Below are 19,048 nucleotides of genomic sequence, written 5' to 3' on the forward strand. Positions count from 1 at the left end.
CAACATTAATATGTTCTGCTACTTCATTATCTGAACTCCAGTCCCTCACCCAAAAGGTACTGAACATAGTGGAAACAGGATCCTACAGCGCTGCCTACTCCTGAACCCCCCAAAAAACAAATTATTGCTCTTTAATCCTACAAAAAGTCCACACAAATAGACCTCACAGTGTTATCCAGTAATGGCACTGTTATATCTCCTGACCCTACTATCAAACTCTTAGGAGTAACAATTGATAACAACCTGACCTTTGACACACACATCAACAACACAATAAAATCAGTGAACAGAAAGCTAAGCTCCCTTTATAGGATTAAATCCTTCCTTACTCATACAGCTAGAACTACTATTGCCCACACTCATCTTATCTCTACCCTCATCTATGCCTCACCCATTTATACCAATCTTTCCAAAAGCGACCTCAATAAACTGGTAACCTCTTACAACAACATTGACAGATTTGCCACAAGTTCCCCATTTAGAACCCAAAATTGTCACAATCAAAAACAACTGGGTTGGCTGGAACTCCATAATCAACTTCTTTTTTACCAACTTACTATCACACACAAGATCCTTTATCATCCTAGTAACACACCAATGCTCACTAGCCTTATTACCCCCTACATAAATCTTTCTACCCTACGCTCAGCAAATAAACTACTAGTATCAATTCACAAGTCTTACAATAAGGCGGGGGACTCTCTTTTCTCCAACACCGTGGGGAAAACTTGGAACCAGCTCCCAAGAGAACTCTCATCTCTTTCCTCACACTACTTTTCAAGAAACAACTCAAAGAATATCTTAAAAATAACTGGCTATGTCCATGCACCAACCCTGATTAATCACCTCCTTCCTTCATAGTTATTGTAAACTTATCTCACTACTGCTACGCTTTGTACTCCTTCCCATTAACCTCTGAATGTATTAGCTATCAGCTAACAACATTTTGTACTAGCTTAGACTATCTTAGAAAACTATTTAGTTCTTGTTGAGCAAGCTCTCTATAATATAGTGTGTATTTGTCTATACCTCTTATATATGTTTTCACCATTATCTTGTAAAACTGTTGTCAATTATATGATGTTTAGCTATTACATTAATAACTTGTATTGCCTACCCTCAAAAATGTACTGTATCTATATTGCTAGTAACTTTAGTGGAGCTTTTCTCCCTCGGCCTCTACTGAAATGGACATATATCCAGTTGGACTAGCCCGGTCAACAAATTTAAAATAAATAAATAAAAAAATAAATAAAATTACAGACAGGGATTTAAATAAGTAAAAATCCATGCAGAGACTTTTTTCCCTCTACTGACCGATGAAAAATTGGCTTCCAGAAAAATGGGCATTATCTTAAACATCTAAAACACTTCTGTCACTTGCTTTCTGTCTGTCTCACTTTATCTCTCAGTAGATTGGATCTTAAAGATGATCAGATCTGAAGTGGTAACACCCAGAAATCTGAATGCTGATTGGATCCAAAGTGAAGGCAACTCTTATCTTTTCAACTCAGTTGACCAAGGTCCTAACACAAATTGTTTCCCTAATATTTAGAACTGATAAAGTAAAAAGGCAGTCAGAGACACCTCAAATGTATATTAACTAGTAAACAGCACCATCCCCAGTCTACTTTTGTTCAGCAGACAATACACCATCAAAATGACTGACTCTGTGTTGCTGAGATCGTTGTATGCATGTACCCTACAGACACAGTCTTCCCAGACGTATAAAATGTTTCTGACTACATAAGCCCAACAATATTCTTTCACAAGCTAATACACCATGGTTGATAGACAACATCTGCACACCCTTTGTCAGAGTAAAATGATGTGACAAAATGTCCTCCTCAAGAATGTTTACAACAAGGATAACAGAACGGTCAGTACTGTATATATTTTTTCTTTTTTCAGTGTTTAAGTACGCCATGTTTTAACTGAAGAACTTCAGTATGCTGATGACTTGACCTTGCCCTGTTCAAATTATCAACCAGACATTGAACAGCGAACTGAGAATCTGCCCGAAGGGTAGGGATTAAAGGCCATCTACAAGTGGTTTAACTCTAAATAGAAACAAAGTTAGGGTCATAATATTTGGTCAGGGAGCTTTATAGTCTGCCAGTACACACCAGTGAATCATAAAATGCTGATATTCTCAAATTCAAGATTTTGATATTAGAAACTCAGTATATTCTGAGCAGATCATTAATGGTGACTAAAAGATTCCACAGTCACTACTACAAATCTCTAATTTCAAGTTTCTGGAGGGGAGACCCCTGTATCCTCCATGTCAGTTGACTTTACCACAACTACTTAATTGCTGTCAATCTGAGGTTGCACCACATCCTCAAAGATAACTGCAGTACCTGCTTTCATACAGTTTCTATTCAAAATACAGCACCTTTTTATGGAAATGAGGTTTTGGATTTGCAAGCAATTTCAATGAGAATGAAGAGGAAAAAAAAACAACAAGAGCTGCAGGTTCACTGACTGCATTTGCTGGGAAAATGAAAGTTTTCTTATTTTGTTACCAATAAGACAGTGCATGAAGACAGTGTTTCTATGACTGTGTGTGTGTGTGTGTGTGTGTTTGTCTGCAGGTGCCTGTGCAACAGATTGTGTGGGTTGATAAGAACACTTAACACAGTTGTTACAGCTGCTCTTGGTGCTTGATTCAGAGACAGTCACTAATGTGCTTTTGCTCCGTGTGACTTTTAAATGTCTCAGAATCATTAGTTAACACTGAAGTAAAAGTAAATACTGTGGGAAGAAATAGCCAGGGAATTGCTATGGCTAGGCTTCTATAGGCCCTAGGGCCAATAGCCTAGTATCAACCTAGGAAACATACTAAAGCACAGTAACAAAGCATTGTTAGTGCCACAAAGTTAACTTCTCTTAATAATCACAAGATGTGATGCATGTACCACTCAACCTCTGCATATTAAAAGTCATTGCACTGGTTATTAAAAATTGTACCAGATGGGCAAAAAGAAGAGCACCCTCTCAATACCAAGCTGAGGACCAAAAAAAAAGGAAAAAAAATCTAATTTTTCCAGTTTTATAATACTGAACTGTAGCACTTCAGCCTTATATAAGGTCATCTTGTTACAATCCTACAACTGTGAATGGCTTATAGTACCAGCTTTTAGGGTTTCTAGCTACACTGTGCTGAATGGACCATATCTCATTGCAGCTCAAAAAATGAAACAGAAGCATAACTGTCTGCTTTCTACATTATTGGCCCATTTATAGCTGCATTCAGCTGTTGGTCATTTAAATGGCATACTGCAGCTAGAAAAATGGACCAGTACCACAACTGCCTCTGTTATTAGTCCACTGCTATTTATCTGTTCAACAGAGCAGTAGCACAGTGCAGCTAGAAAAATGGACCAATAGCATGGGCAACTAAGAAGCTTGCTGTGCTGTTGGTCTGCTTTTCTGTCTGCATTGTGCTACTGGTCCAGTCAAAACACCAAAGCACATTGTAGCTAAAAATCCACACTGAGTCCATTGCCCCCCCCCCCCTTCACTTTTGATAAGCTCTTGTCACGTTGGCTGTACAACTAAGGCAATGAAAGAGAACAAATCAAAGGAGTGGAACAAATGTTAAAAAATTGTTTAAAACCCTAGTGTTCTGCCAGTTGTGGGGTACTTGAGTGGTATGGTGATTTTTAAATGTTACAAAAAGTAAATGTATACTCACAAAATCATTTTTATTGCTGTGTTGACTGCATTTGCAGTTTGTGAACATTTTCATATTAACTTTCTGATTATGATCCTGTGTGAGTTCTCTGAATTTCTCTCATTAGATATGCTATTAATCATAAATTGCAGTTTCTTTGAATAATTGACATTCACCTGAAAAAGGAGTATTAGGTCAGCTGGACTTGCCCAATTAAAAAAAAAAAGAAAAGAAAAAAGAAATTTACATAAAAGGCAGTCACTGCAGCATCATCCCTCCAGTCTCTCCCTTTATCCCTGACTACTTTCTGTGTTTGTTTCTTCTTCACCACTTCCCAGTTTCCAAATTGTCTTTTTCCTTGCATGTCTAGATTTTGCATACACAGCTCTGTCACTTATAACAGCAAGCACATTACTACTGTTTCCCACAATATCACTACCTTTCTGCAGACCTCTTCCTTTTAAAGGAAATCAGTCATGCTGTCACATACTGATTGTCCAAACACTTAAGTACTCTTTCCATCTTTACCTGTCTTCCCAACAGTAAGATGATTGATGATATGGCACTCAGCCTATTTAAGACAGAACAGTTTGTATGGATTGCTCATTCCTACTCCTACAGCTAAGTCTCAGAATTCCTTCAGCGAATGCGTGGGAGTAGAGGATGACTGGGAGAATCTGGAAAAAATCAGTTCAGCAGCCCTGCTTTCACCTCAGTACTGTATAGTTTAGGATGACTAGTCAGTGCAAAGTCTGTTTACTTTCCTTTCCTCCTCAGTTCAACTTCTGTAAATTTTTTTTTTTTTGTGTGGTGAAACACTAACTTATTTTCTTTGTTAGTCCTTTGGTAATGGAGTTTAACCAGACAACATTTTCTAGTGTTTTTTTTTTTTCATTGATTTTACAGTGGCACAACGGGATGTAAGTCTGATAACATTTCTCTGGTACTTGATGTTATTTTTTCTTATATTCCTTGAAAGATTGAACTTTCCAAGTTAATTTGAATAAAGTGACACCTTTCTTTGAAAACTGAAATACCTCCCATCAGCTCAGTTGTGTAGCTCTGTCATTACAGTTAAGTTTAAGTCAGGTCACGTTACTGTCTTTGGTGAGTTCTTTCTTGTCTCCTTACTCTTTTTGTGCTGTCTAGCTCTCCTTACAGGCCTTGAATTTTGGAGTCTTCTACCTGCTCCTTCTGAGGTCATGTCCTTTGTAATGCCCAGGACTGCTGTTAAGAGAAAATAGAATTCAGAGAGAAATAATGGCCCACAAAGTGTGTGATATATTAAAAAAACAGGATTATCAGCACAGAGGTCAAAGGCCTTACTATGATGACAGCAAACTATTTTCAGGAAGTAGACCTGGCATAGGAGGGGCAGGCCTGGTGTGGTCTGATTGAGTACCTGTTAGTTTTACCATAGTGGGGGAGAGACTGTGGTCTCTGCAGCAGGAGCATCCCCTCATGGAGATCAGGGAGTAGGCCCAGGTGAATACAGTGTGACAGGGCTGGTGTGAAGGATGTTGGTACAACTAAGTGACAAAATTTGTGGTGTGAAGATGCTACAGTGAGGTGATTGCTGTATGCATTATGTAGTCCATATCCATAGTCACTCACCGGAGAGTTAGAGCATAACAGAAAAAAACATGAGCCTCTCATAACTACTGACTTGTCTCTAGCCCTTGCCAGCTGGATAATATTAGGTAGGATAACTAAATGAATGGATTTGTACAGTAAAAGGACGACTAGTTGGTCAAGGCTAGTAAGAGTAAATAATGAAGTTAAAGAATTGTGGAAGCTACCAGACTACTTGAAGGATTCTTTTGGAGAATGACAGAGTGATAAGTAGTGCCAGGTGAATCAGAACTGCGACCTGTTATGTGGGGCATTTTGTATGTGGTATTTTAGGATGTTATGGCTGGGAATGAGATTATTTATGGAAGACAAAATCTGTCACATTGTGATAGCATAGCAGAGGGCTGAAAGAATTCATACAGACCAATGAAACTTGTGAAGTGTTCAGACAGTCGTAATTGGATTTTGTTGATGTAAACGTTGAGTATATCTGTACAGCAGGTAAACTCAGGGGCTCTGTTTAAGATGAAGACATGCTGGTTACAGTGGTCATGCCATGAAAGTACTAGACATGATGATTAGAACTCTTGACCATAGGATGGTAGGCAGAATGGTAGACTACAGTAAACCAAGGTCTGTGATGCAGAATTGAGCATGTGGCTGGATATTTCCTGGTAGAGTCACATCATTTTCATGTTATGGGAGTTGTACTATCTCCTGGTTCTGCCGCAGTAGTTATTTTATGATTTTGATGCTTTACATACACAGCACTATACAAACAAGGTTCACTCTGTCTACATAAGCTGCTAGTCCCATGTGTCTAGACACCAGTATCTGTAAGCTGTGCAGTGGTTGCTAGTACTTGCACAGATGGACTTGGAAACTTCTGGCCATTTTTCTTTTCCATGTGATGTTCCAGCTTTGTGGAATTCACTGCCTTCCCAGTGGGGGCTCGTGTGGCTAAATTCTCCTTTAGGAGCTTTGTAAGATATTACTTATTCAGGAGAGGCAATTTAAATCTGGCGTAGGCTTTAGTGCTAAAATTTCATTTCTGCTTTTTTAGCCTTGTTTGTATTACCACAGATCATGTGTTTTTAGTGCAGTGATCTTATGTATTATTTTATGTACATTTAACGGCTGTTATTGCTGTTCTTATGCTCGACAAGGTGCTTGAGTTGAAGACTGGGTTTAAGAATCTAAATAAGTGATGTCTTTGCACCACGTTTAATACTCCTGGAGCATTGTTGTTCAGTTCTGGAATCTACAAAGACTGCCAGGTTAGAAATAGTGCAAGAAATGACAAGTAAAATCACACAAGCATCCATAAGAGCCCTATAGAGACATTATATGAGCTAATCATACAGTCTTTGTGGTAGAAAATTAAATTGGAGACATGGCTTAGGTAAGACACATACTATATCTTGACGTAGGTGCATGTCATGAAGAGGGGAAGAAGAGAAGAATGGATGGAAAAAAATACTTGTTAGATGGCCTTGAGAGCAGGCGATAGCCTACTAAATAATGCGACGACGTGAAGACAATGGACAGCGCTAGCATAATGAGAATATATTGAATGGAAGTAAAAGAGCACACATTTATTTATTTATTTATATTTGTTGACCGGGAGTGTCCGACTGGATGTAGGTCCATTTTCAGCGGAGGCCCGGCGAGAAAAGCTCCACAGTTAAAATAAACAGACAGTAGTTACATTGGATTACATAGAGATTAACAATTTACATAGCAATTACTTAACAATATATTTACAGATGAAGAACATAGTACATCAGTAGACAACTAGAATCTTTATCTGTGAAGTACATAACAGACATTAACAAATGTTAAAATAAGAAGTTCCTGCTGTATAAGTACTAGGCTTATGAGCATCTGAGCTTGCTATAATCAAGGTAGTTAGTGGAATGGAAAGAAAGGTAGTGGTTGGATGGGGTGGGTGATATTAGAGTGGGAGTTGCAAGGGCATAGCCAGCATGTTTTTAGGTGCGCTTTTAGTAAAGTTTTGAAGTGGGTGCATGATGGTACGGAGGTAATTGTGGGTGGGAGGGAGTTCCATAATTTGGCTATGGTGCAAGAGAATAGTGCTTCACCAGCAGAGTTATTGGCTTTAGTGATCTGCAAATGATTTTTGTTGCTGGATCTTAGTGGTCTGGTGGTGCGATAGGGTTGGAGTAGATTCTGGAGGGATGGGACATTTAGTGGATGGTTTACTAGTTTGTGGGTGAGTGAGAGTTGATACCATTGAAGGAGGTGAGGGAGTTCAAGCCAGCCCAGTTCAGCAAGTGAGAGACTGTGGTGACTACGGTAGGATGCCCCTGTGGCGAATTTGGCAATTATGTTGTAGAAGGGCTCTAGCTTGTTTAGATTGCATTGCCTTAGGTTGGTATATATTGGAGAGGCATAAAGTAGGGTGGAGATAAGGTGGGAATTTGCTATTGAAATCTTTGCTGGGTATCTTTTATCACATGGGTATCTTTAACCTGTAAGACCCTTGCGGTTAATGTTGTGACAGAGAAAAAAAGAAAAGGTAAGACCAGCTTACATCTTCTATTCAGTGTGCATATTACATAGTCCTAAAGAACTGGAGCAATATATTACAAAGACTTTCATGGCTTTTTCATGACATTCTCTGACTACTTTATTAGGCTGTGATGTACTGATTTTTGTCTTTTTCATTATGCTGTTTTAGTGCAGAGGGGTCCATATTACTGTGTGTGTGTGTGTGTCCGAGGTTGGAAAAGAAATCTAACCTAATACTCTGGTAAGAATGAAGAAGAATCCTAAGTCCTGCCTTTATTTTGAAATTCATACTCAAACAGACCTGAAAATCTTGTGGAAAATGTAGAAAAAAATGCTACAAAAGAAGTATTTCTTTTTATAATTCTGATAGCAAAAAATGAAAGCAGCCTCTAAATATTTAAAATGTATAAACATTCCCAAGCAGAATGCAAAATTGCACACCAGCATTTTTATCAGCATGTGGTTTGCCTGCTTAATGTTAGAATTGTGAATTTATAATTTGATCTTGCCTCAGTCCCATAAGGTGTGTGGTTCCATCTTCCACTAACTGGGATGACAATTTGTTTATAAACCTTTGGGAAGGGATAAGGATTTATGTGTCATAAACTGAGCAAATTCAATTATGTGACGATTCCACATGGTGAAGAAATGTAAAGATACCAGCTGGCATTGAAGATGTTGCCCCAGGAAATGGTGTAATTAATAGTCCCATACAGTGTTGCTCCACAGTGTATTAACCCAGTAACAAAACAGTAAACAGTAGTGTACACAGTGTGTAAACAGACACTAGATTTATTGTAGAAAACAGGAATGAACCTCAAGTATAACAAAGATTAATGTGAAGTACACGCAATGCAAATCAGCTGGCAATCTGTCAGTCATTCTTCCTCAATCATTTCCCAAGAAACTTGGCAAAATGATGCTCATATAAGTTTCCCCAGCAATCCTTGTGGGCTCTGCCTAGTGGTATTGTGTTCTGAGAGCCTCAGCTGCTGAACTGTTTAATCTTTGATGGTGTTTACAGTATGCAAAGTAACTATCTGGTCTGACATTTAATCCTCTAGTTTAAATGTAAATAAAGATACTTGGACTGCAGATCAAATTGCCAGGTTCCTATTTTGTATGTGATATAATCTGTACCTATAACCTTGATGTCCAATAAGTTTTAAATGAGCAAATAAATGGTCAGGTCCTCATAATTTATCAGAACAAACAAACTCAGTCAGGTACAGGAAACTTGAATATGAGTGTTTATGACTCCCTCCACTTTCTTTCCTAAGCAATGAAAGTGATGTTGGGGTATAGTCTGGAGGGAGGCACAGGTATAGTACAGAAGAGGACTGCAACCTAGCAGACGAGGGGAGATGGAGGAGGATGCAGTCCCATTGATTTTACTATCCTTACTTCTGGATGGCATTGGTCTCCTTCTATAATTGTCTGTAATATACTTAATTGTTGTATACCTAAATTAGTAGCAGAAACGGAGAAGTAACATGGAAAATAGCTGTGGTCAGTGTTTCAGGTATTCTAAAACACATTTTTAAATATTTACAGCAAAATGACATCATTATTTTGATCCACCTTTAAAGGGGAAATGATGAAGATGATATAGAACCAGTACTGTTCAGGAAGAACAGCTGCGGTGGTGCAGAGGTAGCATTGTTGCCTCACAGCAAGAGGTTCTCCCGTTCGATTCTCGGCTGGAGCGCCTTCTGTGTGGAGTCTGCATGTCCTCCCCGTGGTCGAGTGGCGTTCGAAAGACATGCGTAGGGCGTGCCTTCGTTGAAGGTTGGGCGTTGAGCTGGCACCTCGGCACTGTAAAAAACTATTGCTAGTCATTAGCGGACCGGAGTTCCGCTGTGGCGACCCCTAACCGGGAAAAGCTGAAAGAAGATTTTACTGTCCAGGAAGAACACAAAACATATTTTCTTGCAATGTTTCATAGTATAACACAGCAGGAGCGGGATACTTATCTTACATTGGTGCAGACTCCTCATTATTCTGCATAAAGAATTTTTGCAACATGCGTACAAGGTCAAGGGAAGGACTAACAGATGGCTTAATCCTTGCATGAGTATCTTACTAGTTTATTCACAGATGCAAATGATACGCCATTGGCAAACACAAAAGGAATAGGTTGCCTAAAATAGGTTTGCAAGAAAAATGTTGAAAACGTTCTGTTTCACTATGAAGATGGATTAAATTTAAATAAAATGAAAGGGGGAAACTGTCCTTTTTGTAGTACATTATACTACACTATATACATTTCAAAGAGAAATGAGAGATGCCTTATGTTAACCCAGTGGGGTCCCCATTGTAACTGTGAAGCTGACAGATTTCAGATACTATAGTTTTAAAGCTGAAATGTTTTGAAGTTGTTTCTCTCCTTACTATGTGGTGCAGTGACTCTGGAGGTGATGCACATAGCAGTAGGAGTGGTAGGCGGACTACCTCACAGAAGGATGCAGGTAATCATACACTCTCTGTAAAAACCTACTTAAAAAAATTGACTTTTTGAAATGATACCATTTTAAAACTGTTGGCTCCATATTTCTTCAAGGAAGCCCTGAAAATATTAGGCTATAAATATACTAGCTGGAAGGACTCAGTGCCATAAATCTGCTGAGACACTGAATGAATATGAATGAATTAGGGCAGAATGGGTAGATATGTACAAAGGATTGTCATAAGTAAGAACAACACACACGAGTTTCATAAAACACTTGTATGAGTCACTATACACATGAATTGCAAGGACTAGAATACAAAATTAATTAGTTTAGTTTTTGAAATAAGGATTTGCACTTTTCAGTTGCAGGTTCAGAAATTAATAAGCTCTTCCTTCAGACTTTTGGATATGTACACATTTTTTTCTAACAGAAACTGATTTAACTTCTTAGGGACATACAGGTATTCCTCTTGGTACATGTAAAGGACAACACCTCTGCAAATACAGCATGCAGTTAGCTCCATAGAACATGATAATGTTAAAGGTGTAAATGCTGGGACTACAGGTGAGACAGATAAGGAGGGATTTACCAGGATTAAGGCACATTTTAAATAAATACACAACAACTACATTGTAAAATGATAGGCAGATAGGCAAGGAGGATAACATAATTGCAGTAACAAACAGTAGTGTAAAGCACCCAAAAAAACCAATAAAAAATATCCAGAAGTTTATTGAATCCAACAGCAGGTATTGAATAAAGTTAAAATAAGGTTAAAACCATTAACCTTAAATAATTGCAGTAACCTTACTGGTTCTCAGAGTGGACTAAGTGAAGTGGAAAAATGCTTGTTGTGGATTTCTTAGGAAGCAGCCAGGAAAGGGGATGGGATAATGAAGTACGTATTCAGGAGGCATATAAGACCAGAGGAAAAGAGGATGGCATACTAAAGAAGATGTAAAAAAAGAAAGGAAGGACAGCAAATACTGCAAAGAAGGACAGATATGTACATGTCATAAGCAGTTAAAGCATATTAACAGTCATACAACTCCCCCCTAATATTTGGACTAATATGGCTTCAAGTAAATCTATGCAGTATTAGAGGGATTTGCAATGTGACCTGACCAAAGAATGACAGAAACAGAATTGCAAAGGAGTGGCCAATAGCATGCTGTTATTTTTGGGGAAGGAGGTATTTGCCATATGTAATTATTGTAAGATTATCACTGTGATGGAAAAAAGGACACCACTGAGAGACAAAAAAGATGAAAAAAGAATTTATTCTCACAATTTTTAAGTGCTTTCGGCCTTACACAGAAGCCTTCATCAGAACAAAAAACAAAGACACAAATTAGATATTATACACACATCAACTGAGTTGCACCAGTCGTAAAACTTCACTGAACTATTTTCAATTAATGAGAAAAACTCTCTTAAAAAAAACATTAAAAGCATTCATAAAACTCTACATACAACCAAAAACAAAAATTGTAACCATAAAAAAATTGTTGTTCTAAGTGTAATAATGTTAAATACACTACAGCTATATCAATCTAACACTTCATTAACATTTGTTAAAACCTGCTTTCCTGTGAAAAACTGTTTTATGATTTGCAACACCATTTAAACCTAGTACATTGTAAGCATTAAATACAACCTGCCACTTGAATTCTCTATAACCCAACTCCCCTTCCCTATTCCCATTGAAATCATCAGGTACATGGTCAATAACTATAAAACAAAATCTCTTATAGTTTTTACAAATCAAAACATGTTTTGCTAATGCATTGTCTAAATTCTTATTTTGAATGGCATACAAATGCTCATACATTCTCCTTTTTAACTGCCTGTTAGTTTTTCCTGTATAAAATGTAGTGCAAGCTGAGAATGCCACCAAATATACCACATACAAAGTACCACAGTTAAAAAAATCCTGGTACCTGCCAGACTTTATTGCTGGTACAAATCTCAAAATATGGACCCTCTGCAACATACCTGCAAATGTTACAACTCAGGCACATAGAAGTGCCTTTGATATCCATCTTGCATCCATGACGTTCCCTCTGTAGCGGTTCTTTGAAATTGTTTGCTGTTTTGTTAATAAATAAGGGTGATGGCCTAACCCCTCTCCCGATAACTCGCCACTCGAAACTGCAATACAGTTCAACTCTTATTTTATAGACAGGATAGCATCTCTAACCAAGGATTCCTCAACATCTAATCCCTTCCCTGCCCAATAGTATAGCATCTCCACACTCACTGTTACCTTCAAACCTGTGCCCACATCCTATATAAAACTACTCTTAAACATACTTAAACTGTGTTCTTCTTCAGCTGATGAATTTCCAGCCGAGTACCTAAAAATCACAGCCAATAGCAATGCTTATCCTGCCTCAATCCTTATAAATAGGTCAGTCCAGAAATCCCACATTCCCTCTCTCTGGAAAAAGTTAAACATCATCCCTCTGCACAAATGAGGAAATTCAACAGACATGAATAACTTTAGACCTATAGCAATCTTATCTCCCCTTACCAAAATACTTGAAAAATGTATTTAAAAACAATTGCTAGACTATCCCCTATACAACACAGCTTCTATCCTTCCCATAGTGGTAGCACTGCCCTTCTAACCTGTACAGTTACTGTTAATAAAGTTAGAGGTAATGGCGAACTAGTATCTTCCTTATTTCTACATTTGTCTAAAGCCTTTGACACAGTTTGTCACAGTAAACTACTTCTTCAAATATCCTCACTAGGTCTCTCTCAGCCCACCCTTCTGTGGTTCAAAAGCTACCTGCCCAATTGGTATCAGCCATTAAAATGGTACTCAATGCTCTCTCCTTACCTCCCAGTCACCACTAGTATACGACATAGCTCTATCATTTGTTCCATCCTCTTTAACATTTTCACCAATACTCTCTATACTTTCACATAACAGGCCACCTTAATATAATACGCAGATGATTCCACTCTCATTTGCACATCTGACAACATGATACACCTCCAAGTAATTAGTTTGGAAGCTTTAGCAGCCACTGAAACATGACTTTGTAACTTACAACTCATGCTCAACCCACCAAAAGACCAAACTACTACTTTTCCCTCCAAATCCCTCTCTCATGAAAAAACTAAATTTAAAGTCCTCTCTCCTGATAATAAAACCATTGAAGTCACTTCTCATAACCAACTATTAGGGGTTATAATGGATGATAATCTTGCATTCGACCTGCATAAGGATGCTTTACAGAGCCAAAAACTTTCTCACTGATGCAAATAAAACTACACTTGCCACTACTTGACTCCTCCTCATTCTTCTTTGTGGCATTCCTTATTAACCCCCAGTCTTCATAAAATTGAAACTTGAACAATGCTATTACAAAGTTGCTAAATTTGCAATACATACCCTTTCAGAACCCACCACTGTATAGCACTGAAAAGCCTAAATTGAATAGAACTGCTACATCAACTAATATATACACATAACTTCTTATCACCTATAAAATTATCCAGCATCCATCTGCCTGTCCAGCACTAAAAACATTCCGAACAACTATATTCCCAGTCGGTCACTGTTATCCAATGACTAAAAATTCCTGTTTGTCCAAAAACCTTTTTCTTTTTACTGCAACTACCATCTTTCAAAACCACTCTGAAAGACTTCCTTGCTAAAATCTGGCTCTTTTCTTGTTCAAGACCAGGATAATCTATATCTCTAAATGTGAACATGTACCTTTTCAGTCCTTATACTTCCTTACTCTCCATTCTTCACTTACTTCCATACCGCTAGCTAATTCTCTTCTTTCACTTTCACTCTAAATATACCATAAGCTTGTTTTTCCCTTACTTTATACTGCAATTCTTGTTTGTAGTATACTAACTTACCTTTAATTTCTCTATAAATTGTCTAAAATTTCTATAAATATTACGATTGTCATATACCTTGTATCAATGTTTTTATATTATGTCTAATTTGTTATAATTATTTAAACTACAGATGTTTTTGTTTTATTTTTGAAGATTGTAAAACTGTTGTACTTAAAATGTTTTGTAATAATTTGGAGCTTTTCTCCCTGGGCCTCCACTGAAAATGGGCTTCTTCCCAGTTGGACTTTCCCAGTAACCAAATGTCAATAAATAAATAAATAAATAAATAAAAAAGAAGACGACTGAATAATATGAGCCAGATCTAGAAAATAGGACTCAAAAGTATACAATTAATTACTTACCCTGAGGTTGTCAGACAGTGGAACTGGTTGCATTAAGTAACAGCATCTAGGGTTAAAATCCTATACATGTGGGTGTAAGGACTTGCCCCTACATAAAACACTTATGAGCTTGTTTACTGGAATGGACTTGCATTATTGGTATTTGACAAAAACGTCTCCCAACTTACTTTCCCTGGGTCATAGCAGACCATTTAACCTCTTCATGCCTAAAGCTGTTTATAAATTGCCTTTGTGATGGTGCTAGGAATTAAAAAATAAATAAGAATATAATTTACTTCACATTGTGGCCCTTTACAGATAGGAATCTAAAATCTAAAAGGACAGGGAACAGAAACCTGTTAGTGTCAGAAGTGACTACTTCTTACTCAGTATGATCCCAGTCACTAGAGAACATTCACACGATTAAGTCTGATTCACTGAAAGCTAGTAATGTAGTGCAATTCCAAAGGCTGTGACGAGGGCTGGTAGTCTATTTATTTGCAAGAGTGAGGAGGGAGGCCGGACTCGGGGAAAACAGATGTATTCATTCTTTCTTTTCATATAGTATTAACAGAAGAAGCATTCTGATAGAAATGTATTTACTTAGTTACTAAATAAGTATGTGGGACTCTCTTCAGCCATGATCCAGCCATAAAGACAATTACAGACATGCTGAAACGTACAGATTACATACATAGTGAAATACCTGATGAACATTTTAAGACAGCAAAACCTGGATATCTAAGATACATGCATTTGAAAAGTATATCACACATGTATTTTACAAGAAAAAAATCTAGTTAAAGACATGCAAAGAAAAAACAAGTTACACATAATTGTTATTTACAACTGAGTGACAGTTTGATAATCCATGGCTGGTAGATAATTAAGGCTCAAACAAAATAAACTTTTGTCAGTGAAGCCCATGCAGCTTTCTGTCTCTTCTATGCATATTATGAGTCTCTCTCTAAATTAAGTGTAATATGGTAGTTTTCTTACTTTGTGGGGAAGAAAGTTAAATTTAGTAGCACAAACCTAATAGCATTCTTTTGGCCAAAAGGAAGGATGAAGGCAAACCTTTTGAAAATCGAAGCATTACCTTCCAGAATTTGGATGGTAGTATGGAGAGGTTTTTACCTTTATTTCTCAAGATGGGTTGTATTAATTATAGAAAAGTTTAAAAGTGCAAGTGGAAAGCAGCAGGACTGAACTTGGCAGTGACTGCTAACCAGTTTGCATTTTTAAGAGTAGGACAAAGATATTCCAGTCCAGGAGCTAGAATTATATGACTTGATATTTTATTAGAATATCTTTGTCTGCAATGCCATCACTATTAGTTTTGTCCTGAGATATACAGGTGTACAACTTTTTCATATGATAGAGAATTTGTGTTGAAGGTTCCCATCTACTTTTTTGTGGCTTTATTTCTCGTATCCATAATAGATTTTATGTTCTGAGTAATACCTCTCAGCCTCTTAGTGCAAGAAATCTGGACAAAGCCAAAAATAATGGGAGGACAAAGGTTCAAAATCAGGGACAGATTTAACATATTGCTCTTACAATCTTAGTTGATAGACTAGCAGGTTTTGCATTAGCAGGCATTTCCTAAAGGATATGGTCTAAAACTCAAATGTCTCTCATTATTTAATGATTTCAATCCTCAATGATTGACCAGGAAGCCACAATTCTTTGAGGAACAGACCAAAAATATGCGTAAACAATCTGGACATTCTGTGAAAATCCTAACAGTTGAGAGGTATGTAAATAATCCAAGGGCAGTGTTGATCCTTTAGCCATTTTGATAAACAGGGAAATGCCTAATGAGAATAGGATGAACAAGGGAATTAAAGAGGGGAGCAGTCTTAGTTATTAAGATTCTCTAGTATATGATCCTGTTTACATAATGGAAAAGATCTTTTAGCTACTATAACAGGGACACTTGCTTTGCCACCATTTGATATTAATTTTTATCAAGACAGCATTTACAGCTAGCACAATCAGTGGGTAAATATAGAAGTTGTCAAAATTTATTATTTTTCTTAAGTTTGCAGAGGGCCATTTTCCTCAATACCCTGATCTTTCACTGCATGTAAATTTGAGAGTAAGGTATAGTCCTACATTTCAGTGTTTCAATGGTTTGGAAGTAGTGGGCAATAAGTTTTTTTATAATTTATAATATCTATGCACTGGAGTTAAAAATCAATGACTGGGCATGGTGTGTCACATCGTGATGTAAATGATGAATGAAACAGGTTTATTTTAAATGATATATGAATCCAGAATGTTATTTACTTAGGATATGTTCTATATTTTTATTTTTTATATGTATTAATATATAGTGATATATAGGATTGTTTTTAGAATTTAGGAATGTATCACATGAAGGTAGTGATGTGATTAGCTTCTGGGTGTTTTTGCTACAACCTGATTGGTTTTGGAGTTTATTTGAAGTTAATGAGTTGTATAAAGAGTTTTAAAAAAGGTTTTATATGTATTTACATTTGTATATAGTCTGATGAAGCCACGGACAGCGGTGAAAGCGCTTACCGAATATTAAAGATTTTTGGTCATATAGTTTATGTGGTTTGGAGCTATACGTCATGTAACTGCTGTCATCTTCTTTATTGCAATTGCCTTTGTGTGTGTCGCATAGCAGTATACGTTTGTCAACTGGTTGTTTATTGATTTCTTAATGTATTTAAAGACCCTGACGAGTCCAAACTAATACAATTGCATACATTTTTGAGTCAGTGTTGAGTTCCAAAAAATCATGGATTTTGTTTTTGTGGTGGTGTTATGGTTTAAGCTTAACAAACCAGTTCCATTTACTTAAGAACATTGTCTGAGTAGTAACTAGCATAATGTCCAGACTAGGTCTGTTGAATAATATAGTTATCAGTAAAGACAGCATAAAGAGTAATAAAAAAGGAGCCTGATGATGAAGAAGGAGAATATGATGGGGCTGGAAATTAGGTCTGCGGTACTGTAGAATGTAGTTTATTGCTGAGTAACACTTAACTGTTAACTTTTTAAACAATGGCTGTCTTACCATGAAGGAAATTTGAAACCTGGACTAAAGGATTGGGTGAGAAACCACGCTGGTCAAGAAAGTTAAATAGCAGTATCAGTGGATCAGAGGCATATTTTAAATCAACTGACACAGACAATGTGAGCTGATTTCTCCCTCATTGATGGGGTGACAGGTGCTGACTGAGGTTTCTTTTTTTTTTTGTGGGGGGGTAAACTCTTGTCTAGGCTTGTAAGGGCCCCAGGGCCATTAGCCTAGTGATCTGCTATGATCCTATGATTACAAAGAAACTTACATATAAATATGTCAACCATTGACTGTGAAACAGTCATGGTGGGAGGGAACACAATTATACTTTATATTAATGACATATAACAGATGCTTCTAAACTATTTTCAATGTTCTTGGTAAGTGCATGTAAATCTGATAAGGTATGATCAGTTTCTTTTTGAGGATAATAGAATACATCCAGTGTTAAGGCATTATACCAGAGATGTGAAAATTGAAGAAAATGAAATAGGTTAGAGGTTTTTGAGATAAAAGAAAGTACATTTTTTTAAAAAAGATGTTTAGAAAGGAGATTTGTTTGAAGAAATGTATTTTTCCATTGGATGTAATTCTGAAGTAAAATTAAGGATTTAGATTTTGTTAATCAATTCTGGTAAATGAATTAAATATGAAATTGGAAAATCCTTACAGATGATAACCTATAAAACACATACAAAAAATCAGCACAGTCTTTATTAGAAAGTTTATATGTATTTGGAATTGGGGGAATCCAAGATGGTAGATACGTTGTGGGGTGTTATTTTACTAGCTCTGAGTCTTTTCCTGATTTGTTGGTTATTTTCACAATGTTTCAGATATTTCTTTGATTGAAGACACATGGAATTGCAATTATTTCTACAGCTTTTTTTCTTCTGCCTAGAGATTTATAGCTATTTTATTTCTTCAAGTATTCTGCTAGTTTATGCAAACCAGTAGAATATCCTTTCATCAGATGGGTAGCAGAAACTAGATAGGAGATGGAGCATCAGGTTTCAGAATCAAAATTTTATTTATTTATTTATTTATTTATTTTTTATTTGCAGTTGGTTTACCAGGATAGTCCATTGGGCCAAAAAACCCCATTTTTCAATGAGTCCTGGGGAAAAAAAAAAAAAACAAAAGATTAAAAGATTACATTAGTTTACAATTTCAATCATTTGTAGATTAGAGAGAAATCTTTTTACAAATGGTACAAAAATTTTACAGCAGTTTAAAAATTTCAATCATTTGTAGGTTACAGAAAAAAACAAAAAGGTTAAGCAGTTACAGTGATAAGTTGGGTTTTTTTTTTTTGAAAAAAAACTAATGAATGAGCAGAATAAAAAAGATTCTTAGGTTAAGTGTATAGGAGCAGCAAGCATTGCTGTTGTGTAAATATATAGTTCTGAGTGGATTGTGTGATTGTCAAATGATAAGATATGATGTTACAGTTATGGCTAAATTTTGTCTAGTATTTATATTATATATAGTTGTTGAGGGAGGGGGTGGGGAAGGGGCTATGAGGGGTGGGTACAGGAGCATGAGGATGAGATGT

The 19,048-nt window shown here is 36.8% G+C and overlaps 1 protein-coding gene across 1 annotated transcript in view; it reads left to right on the forward strand.

Annotated features, from left to right (window-relative positions):
• The window catches only part of LOC122788725 (solute carrier family 2, facilitated glucose transporter member 5-like), a 569,090-nt gene that overhangs the window by 30,037 nt on the left and 520,005 nt on the right, over positions 1-19,048 (forward strand). The gene's annotated exons all lie outside the window — the stretch shown is intronic.

This window comes from Protopterus annectens, chromosome 14.part0 (genome assembly GCF_019279795.1).
Source record: "Protopterus annectens isolate FY-2018-M chromosome 14.part0, PAN1.0, whole genome shotgun sequence".
Lineage (NCBI taxonomy): Eukaryota > Metazoa > Chordata > Ceratodontiformes > Protopteridae > Protopterus > Protopterus annectens.